Below are 7,498 nucleotides of genomic sequence, written 5' to 3' on the forward strand. Positions count from 1 at the left end.
AAAGAAAGAAAGAAAGAAAGAAAGAAAGAAAGAAAGAAAGAAAGAGAAAGAGTGAGAGTTTAGCGATGTTTTCTGGTATTTGAGCTTACTTCTTAATGAGAGAGTTGTGAAGCATAGGAAGGAGGTAAAAATCAATAAAATGATATTAAAATAGAGAAGCTTTATTATCTGTAGTAGTAGAAAGGAAAAGCCAATGAGAAAAACATTAGAGATGTAAAAGAAGGAAGGAGTAGGTGTGTGTGTGCATGCGTGTGTGTGTGTGTGTGTGTGCATGCATGAAGATGCTGAAGAAATGGGATTAAGACAGATGGCTCTAGTCTTAGTAAACTCAGAAGGTTCCACTGATTTAATTTGTCTAACTGCTCAGATAATTCAAGTGAAGTGACAGAGAAATTTAAATATTGGTTCAAGAGAGCTGAATAAACATTCTCACCATTTTTCTTCTTCTTAGCTGACCCAATTTCATTGAAATGACAAGAGAAATATAGAACAATAATAAATCCACAGCGATTTAAAAAAGGACTATCAAAAGCAAGAATAACATCAAAAATGTGAATTTCTGAAACATTTTAGAGAAACAGGATAAGATATAGAGCATCCTGGTAACTTACTGTACATCTCCAGAGAGATGGGAAAGATCCTCCAAAACAAACCTGGAGATGAGTTCAAGTGAAAGATTTTGGGGAACTGGAAATAATAAGGTATATATAATCAGTGATTTAAGTCATTATAATGTGGTAATTGCACCAGAGCCCTATTTTAAACATTTGACTCTCCTAAATATAAGATAAAGCTGCAAGCATGTTAATCTGAATTTGATGTGGGACATTCCTATTTACCTCTGATGGACAGGCTGTCCCTGATTTACAAGCATGAAATGAGATGGAAGAATACCACTCAGATGTGGTGAGTATATAAGCCTGCCTGACAGAGTGCTCAGCACTCAGCTAATTACTAATCATCTTCAACCTCAGAGCCAGGTAAACATTCTCTGTTGAAATACACTCAAACTAATGGTAATCATACCAAGTGAAGGAAAGCTGACACACAAACTTAAATGTTGCACATTTTTTTCTTGCATGAGAAACTCAATTTATAAATAATGTGCAAAATAAAAGAAAGACAAGGAAAAAAGTTATTGTAGTCCAGCATCATTAATGTATCAAGTGTGTACTTTCATTTAGTATTATTATCTATGTTATTTATGTGGTATTTTGGCCTATTAGTCTTGCTGTTGACCTATATGTGGTATTAGCTTTATAAGGACTTGAGTCTTTTCTTTCCTCTTTTTGATAAAGTTAGGTAAGGGATTATCAATTTTATTTAGTCTTTGGGAGAAAAAACTCCCTGATTTATTGATTTTTTTGTATTTTGTCCTTAGTTTTCATTGCATTAATTCTTTTTCTGATCTTTACAATTTCCTCCTTTGTATGAGTTTTAGGTTTGATTTTATCTTCTTTTTCTACAAGCTAGAGGTTCAAAACTAGGTTGTTTATTTGTGTTCATTTCATTTTCTTGATGAGTGAATTCATGACTATAAATTGCCACCTTAGGGCTGATTTCATTGCCTCCCATAGATCTGCTTTTTTTTAAATGTATTTAATACGGGGTCTCATTACACAGTTCAGACTCTTGATGATCCTCCTGTTTTCAAGTGCTGGGATTACAGGTGTGCACCAACACACCCAGGCTCAATCCCCAGCTCAGCTCTCCACAGCAATAGGGTCAGTAGGTAGGCCAGGGGATCAAATCCCTGATCCCTGCTGCTGCCAAAGTATGTGTTTTAATCCACTGAGCTACTGGGCCGGCCCTTGGTATGTTGTATTAGTGTTATCATTTAATTGTAGATACTATATTTTTCTTCTTCTTTTTTTGAAAAATGCTGTTTATTTAACTTGGAAAACATTTCAGCATTCTAAACATACAAAAAATAAAACACAACATTGCAAATCATGTTTAAGTACAGCAGCTTCTTGAAACTTCTCTGACTCTTTGCCAATGAAGAGTTCTACAGTTTGGAAACAGTTTGTCACTTAACTAAAAAAAACAGTAACAAATACAAACACTTTTCATGCCAGCTGACCCTCTCAGTCCCCAGCTAAGAGAGGGCAGCAGGATGCTAGGTCATTATATAGAGAACCTAACTGGATCCCTGCCACAGCCACAGGAACAACAGGTCTAAGGTCCCTTCTTGGTGACATCTGCCCTATAGCCTCAGCACCAAGCAGGAAGCATCAAGGGTTTGCCTAGGTTGCTTTGTTCTTTTTTTTACAAACTCTAGATATGTACAGTTGGTAACTCAGGTTTCTAGCCAGTGACCATGCAGTTAACACCATCTTACAACTTAAAAAACAAATGCCAGAGACATCTCCAAATGCCTTTTCACAACCACAGCAAAGTACACAGAGCAAGGAGAACACAAGGTACCTTTTCAGTTTAAAATGTTTGGAAATATTTACAGCTTTGATACAATTTCACAGCATTCTGGACACCCATGGCTAAGTTGAGCAACTACTGCCTACTTCCAGAGCACTTGAGAGACTACAGGATCACAATCTGGTTAGCATTTAACCAAGAAACAGTCAGTCATGGAACTCCCCTACTCTCAGGGATTCACAAGGAGACAAGCTTTTTGTTCATCCTCCTCCTCTTCTCCAGGCAACTTCAACAGGGCCTTTTGCACCACCAAATTTTCCTTTAAACTTATAGTCAGCCACTTCCTTCTCATACTTCTCCTTTGGCTTCACTGCCTTAGTGAAGCAGGGCTGCTTTTCACTGTCACTTAAATTATCCCACATCTCACCCAGTTTTTTGGCCAGATCACCAATGGCGATACCAGTGTTAGTGGATTTGATCCTGGGGCAGAATTCTGAACAAAACAGGAAAAATCCAGATGGTGGTCTTTGGGGACTTTGGGGTCCTTTATCTTCCTACCTTCCTTTGTGGGTCCATAATCTTTCATCTCTGTGTCAGAGCTAACTATATCTGCCTGGGCCATTTCATCAAACTTAGACTACTCTTTCCTAGACATCATCTTCCACCTCTCTTAGAAAAGCTTGGAAAATTGGAGCACTTCTTGGAAAATTCTGCAAGGGACTTCTGGGTTATTCTTCTTGTGCCCCTCTCTGTAGATCTGCTCAAAGAAGGTGTATACAGACATCTTGTCCTTTGGCTTCTTGGGGTCCCCTTTGGGCAGTGGCACAAAATGTGCAGCTCCAACTCTCAGCCTCACGCAAGGTACCTCCACAAGAGCTCTTTTTTTCTTCTTTAATTTTATCTGTGACCCATTGGTGGTTCAGGAATCTGTTATTTAATTTCCATGTGTTTATGTAGTTTTTGTGGTTTCTTTGGCACTGATTTCCACTTTCATTGCACTATGGTCAGATAATATTATGGGATGATTTCAATTCCTTTGTACTTACTTAAGCATATTCTATGGGCAGGTATGTGTCCCACTTTGGAAAATATCTCAGGTGAGAAAGATGCATATTCTAATATTCTGGTGTGGAACACTCTGAGACATCTATCAAGTCCTCTTTCACAGGAGTGCTTTAATTCTGATACTTCCTTTTTGATATTTTGTCTAGTTGATCTATTTCTGACAATGGCGTATTAAGTTCCCTTATTACAATTGTATTAGTGCTTATTTCAGTTTTCACATCTATTAATATTTCTTTTATGTAGCTGGGTGCACTAGTATTTGATGCATATATATTATGATTGTTATCTTTCTTTGGAATTTTCCCTTAACAAGTATATACTGAACTTCTTTGTCTTATTTGATCATTCTTCGCTTGAAGTACACATTATCTGCAAATAGACTAGCTATCTATGCATCTTTTCACATTCCTGAGACATAGAGTATTATTTTCTTTCCATTGACTTTCAGTCTATGAATTTACTTTGAATTAAATGTGTCTGTTAGACCCAGTCCTAACCCAGGCCCGGTGAGTGTGTGGGAGAGCTTCTGGCTACCCTGCACCGGTGGAACCTACTGGTCCCAGCCCAGGTGCAGCATGGGTGAGACCCTCTTCTACCCACTTGGGACAACCCCCACCACTCCGCAGCACCTTCCCCACCCCACCCGGTGAGTAGGAATTTCTGCCGTGTTCCGGGAATCCCCAGACCAAGTCCTAGCCCAGGCCCGGTGAGTGTGTGGGAGAGCTTCAGGATACCCTGTGCTGGCAGAACCTACTAGTTCCAGCCAAGGACAGCATAGATAAGACCCTCTTTCACGCGAAAGGGACGCCCCGACCACTCCGCAGCAACTCCCCTACCCCGCCAGCCCAATAGGAATTTGTGCCACGTTCTGGAAACCCCCAGATCCAGTCCTAGCCCAGGCCCAGTGAGTGTGTGGGAGAGCTTCCAGCTACCCTGTGCTGGTGTGAACTACTGGTCCCAGCCTAGGCACAGCATGGGTGACACCCTCTTTCACCCTCTTAAGGTGCCCCCCGTCACTCAGTAGTACCCCCCCAACCCAGCCTACAGAGGAGGAGTTTCTGTCACATTCCAGGAACCCCCAGATCCAGTCTTAGTGCAGGCCGAGTGGGTGTATGGGAAAGCTGCCCCTCCCCCCTACTCCAACTTGTCCCCTTCTGACTCAGCTCAGGCCTGGCATGCAGGCCTGGAATGAAAACCTTCAGCTGTAATATCTGCAGAGAGTGTAGGGAAAGAACCAACCAGCTAGTCCAGGAGCAGAACATCTTGCCAGGAGGGCACAACAAGTTCACTCTCAAGGGCAGCAACAGGAAGGAGCTGAGCTCAGCAGCCAGACCCAAGCCAATCACAGCTGGATAAAACCAAAATTTGTAGATCAGCACCTGAAATTCAGTAGGTGCTAAGGTTATAACTGCAACAAAGATCTACAACAAAGGTCAGAAGACAGTGCTACACAAAATGACAATGAGAAGGGGCAAAATGCAATCTCAGAACACAAGCCTACCTATAACAAGCGCAGAGGACACTAACAGAACAAATTGGGAATCACACAGCTGAAATCAATGAATCAACCACTTCTGAAATAAAGAAACAGCTGCAGAAAGGTATAAAGGAACTCAGATTGGAAATGAAAAAGAAATCCCTGAATTAATAACATCTGCAGTAAAGAATCAAATGAAGAAACATATGGAGGAAACCCAATGCCCACCCAGAACAAGTGCAGGGGACACTAGCTCAGCTCAAATGTATGAATTAATAGCATTGATAGTAAATAAGCAACAGCAGCAAGTCACAGAGGAAATGAGAGTGGAATTCTTTACTACTAGCTCTGCTCAAATGTACTAATTAATAGTGTTGATAGTAAATAAGAAACAGCAGAAAGTGATAGAGGAACTCAGAGTGGAATTCTTTTCTGAAATAAAAAAAAAAGGAATTCTCAGAACTCATAGCACTTGAAGTAAAGAATCAACTACAGAAACATAAGGAGAAAACCCAATCTGATAAAAGCACTACAGTAAAGAAGTTATAACTGCTTCTAAAGTAGACATTGATAAAAAAAATAGAGGAGATTAGAAAAATTACAGATTCCTTCATGAGCAATACATGAAAGAAATAGATCGCATGAAGCTGAGTCAAAGAGATAGAGGGAAATTAAAATCCAAATCACAAGCTTGCAAAACCGTTTAAGTGAAAGTGAAGACAGAGTTTCAGATCTTGAAGATGATGGTGCAGCTAGTGAAAAGGTCAGAAAGGATCTCTTAAAAACAACTAGGATGCAGGAAAAAATAATCCATCACCTGCAAGATGATGCAAAGATGAACAATGTGAGACTAATAGGCATCAATGAGAAAGACGGAGTGAATACAAATGACATTAAAAAAAATATTGGCAGAAGTAATAGCAGAAAACTTCCCAAATTTGAAGGAACAATCTGAAATTCAGGTAACCGAAGCATACAGAACACCAAGAAACCTCAACACAATTAAAAACACACCGAGTCATATAATAGTCAAGATTCTAGAAATTAAGGACAAGTATAATGTACTGAAAGCGGCTAGAGAAAAGAAGCAGATCACATTCAAAGGAAAACCCATCAGAATTACAACCGACGTCTCTTCACAAACCATGAAGGCAAGAAGAGCATGGAGCAGAGTACTTCAGGTCCTCTATGAAAACAAATTCCAGCCCTGACTACGATACCCTGCAAAACTCTCTTTCAAGTTTGATGGAGAAGTGAAATACTTTCATGACAAAGTACAGCTAAAGAATTTCATGATGAGAAAGCCAACCCTACACAGGCTACTGAAAGATGTTCTAGAGAGGGACCAAAATGATCAGAACTCCACGAATGAGATCAGAAGCAAGCAATTAAATAGGGAAAGCAATTAAAAATAAGAGAAAAAGGAGTAAATGAAAACAGGTAAATAACATGTCAATCATAAGTCAATACATCTCAATTCTAGCCATCAATGTAAATGGACTCAATTCAAAAATTAAGAGAAATAGACTGGCACAGTGGATTAGGAAACAAAATGGAACAATACGCTGTATAGAAGAAACACATTTAATTCATAAAGACATTCATAGGCTGAAAGTCAAAGGATAGAAAACAATACTACATGCCCCATCCACTCAGAAAAAAAGCAGGGGTAGCAAACCTATTCTCAGACAGTCTCAACGTCAAACCAAGAATGATCAAGAGAAATAAAGAAGGTCACTATATACTGGTTAAGGGAAAAATTCAAGAGGAAGAGGTAACACTCATAAATATGTAGGCACCAAACATGGGAGCACCCAACTATATAAAGTAAATCTTAATAGATATGAAAAATCTAATATACAATAGCACAATTATAACAGGAGACCTTAACACCCCATCATCCCCAAAAGATAGGTCAACCAGACAAAACTTAGCAAAGAAATAACAGAACTGAACCAGAGCTTGAAACAAATGGACTTGGTGGACATATACAGAGTGTGCCACCCAAACACAGCTGAATACACATTTTTCTCAGCTGCACATGGATTATTTTCTAAAATCAACTATACACTGGTTCACAGGTCATGCTTAAGTATATGTAAGAAAACAGAAAGTATCCCATGCACATTATCTGACCACAGTGCAATGAAACTGGAAAAAAATGACAAAAGAAACCAGAATAAACCCTTACATACATGTGAATTAAATGACACCTTACTCAACAAACAATGGGTCACAGATGAAATTATTCAAGAAATTCAACAATATCTACAATTCAATGAAAATTCAAGCACAATTTATCGTACTTTATGGAATACGATGAAGCACTTCTCAGAGGGAAATTCATAGCTGTGAACTCACACATTGGGAAAACAGAACGGGAATAAATAAATACCCTAATTCTGCACCTTTAACAACTAGAAAAGGAAGAGCAAACGAAACCCAGAGCCCAAAGTTGGGAAGAAATCATAAAGATTAAAGCAGAAATTAATTCAATTGAGATGAAGAAAACAATTAAAAGAATTAGAAAAGCAAAAGCTGGTTCTTTGAAAGATTAAAAAAATTGCTTAGCTCCTAGCT

The 7,498-nt window shown here is 39.0% G+C and overlaps 1 pseudogene; it reads right to left on the bottom strand.

Moving 5' to 3' along the window:
- Window positions 1-2,636: 2,636 nt before the first annotated feature.
- LOC101569946 overlaps window positions 2,637-7,498 on the bottom strand; it is a 57,619-nt pseudogene continuing 52,757 nt past the window's right edge.

Source organism: Octodon degus, unplaced genomic scaffold (genome assembly GCF_000260255.1).
Source record: "Octodon degus isolate 3935 unplaced genomic scaffold, OctDeg1.0 scaffold00166, whole genome shotgun sequence".
Lineage (NCBI taxonomy): Eukaryota > Metazoa > Chordata > Mammalia > Rodentia > Octodontidae > Octodon > Octodon degus.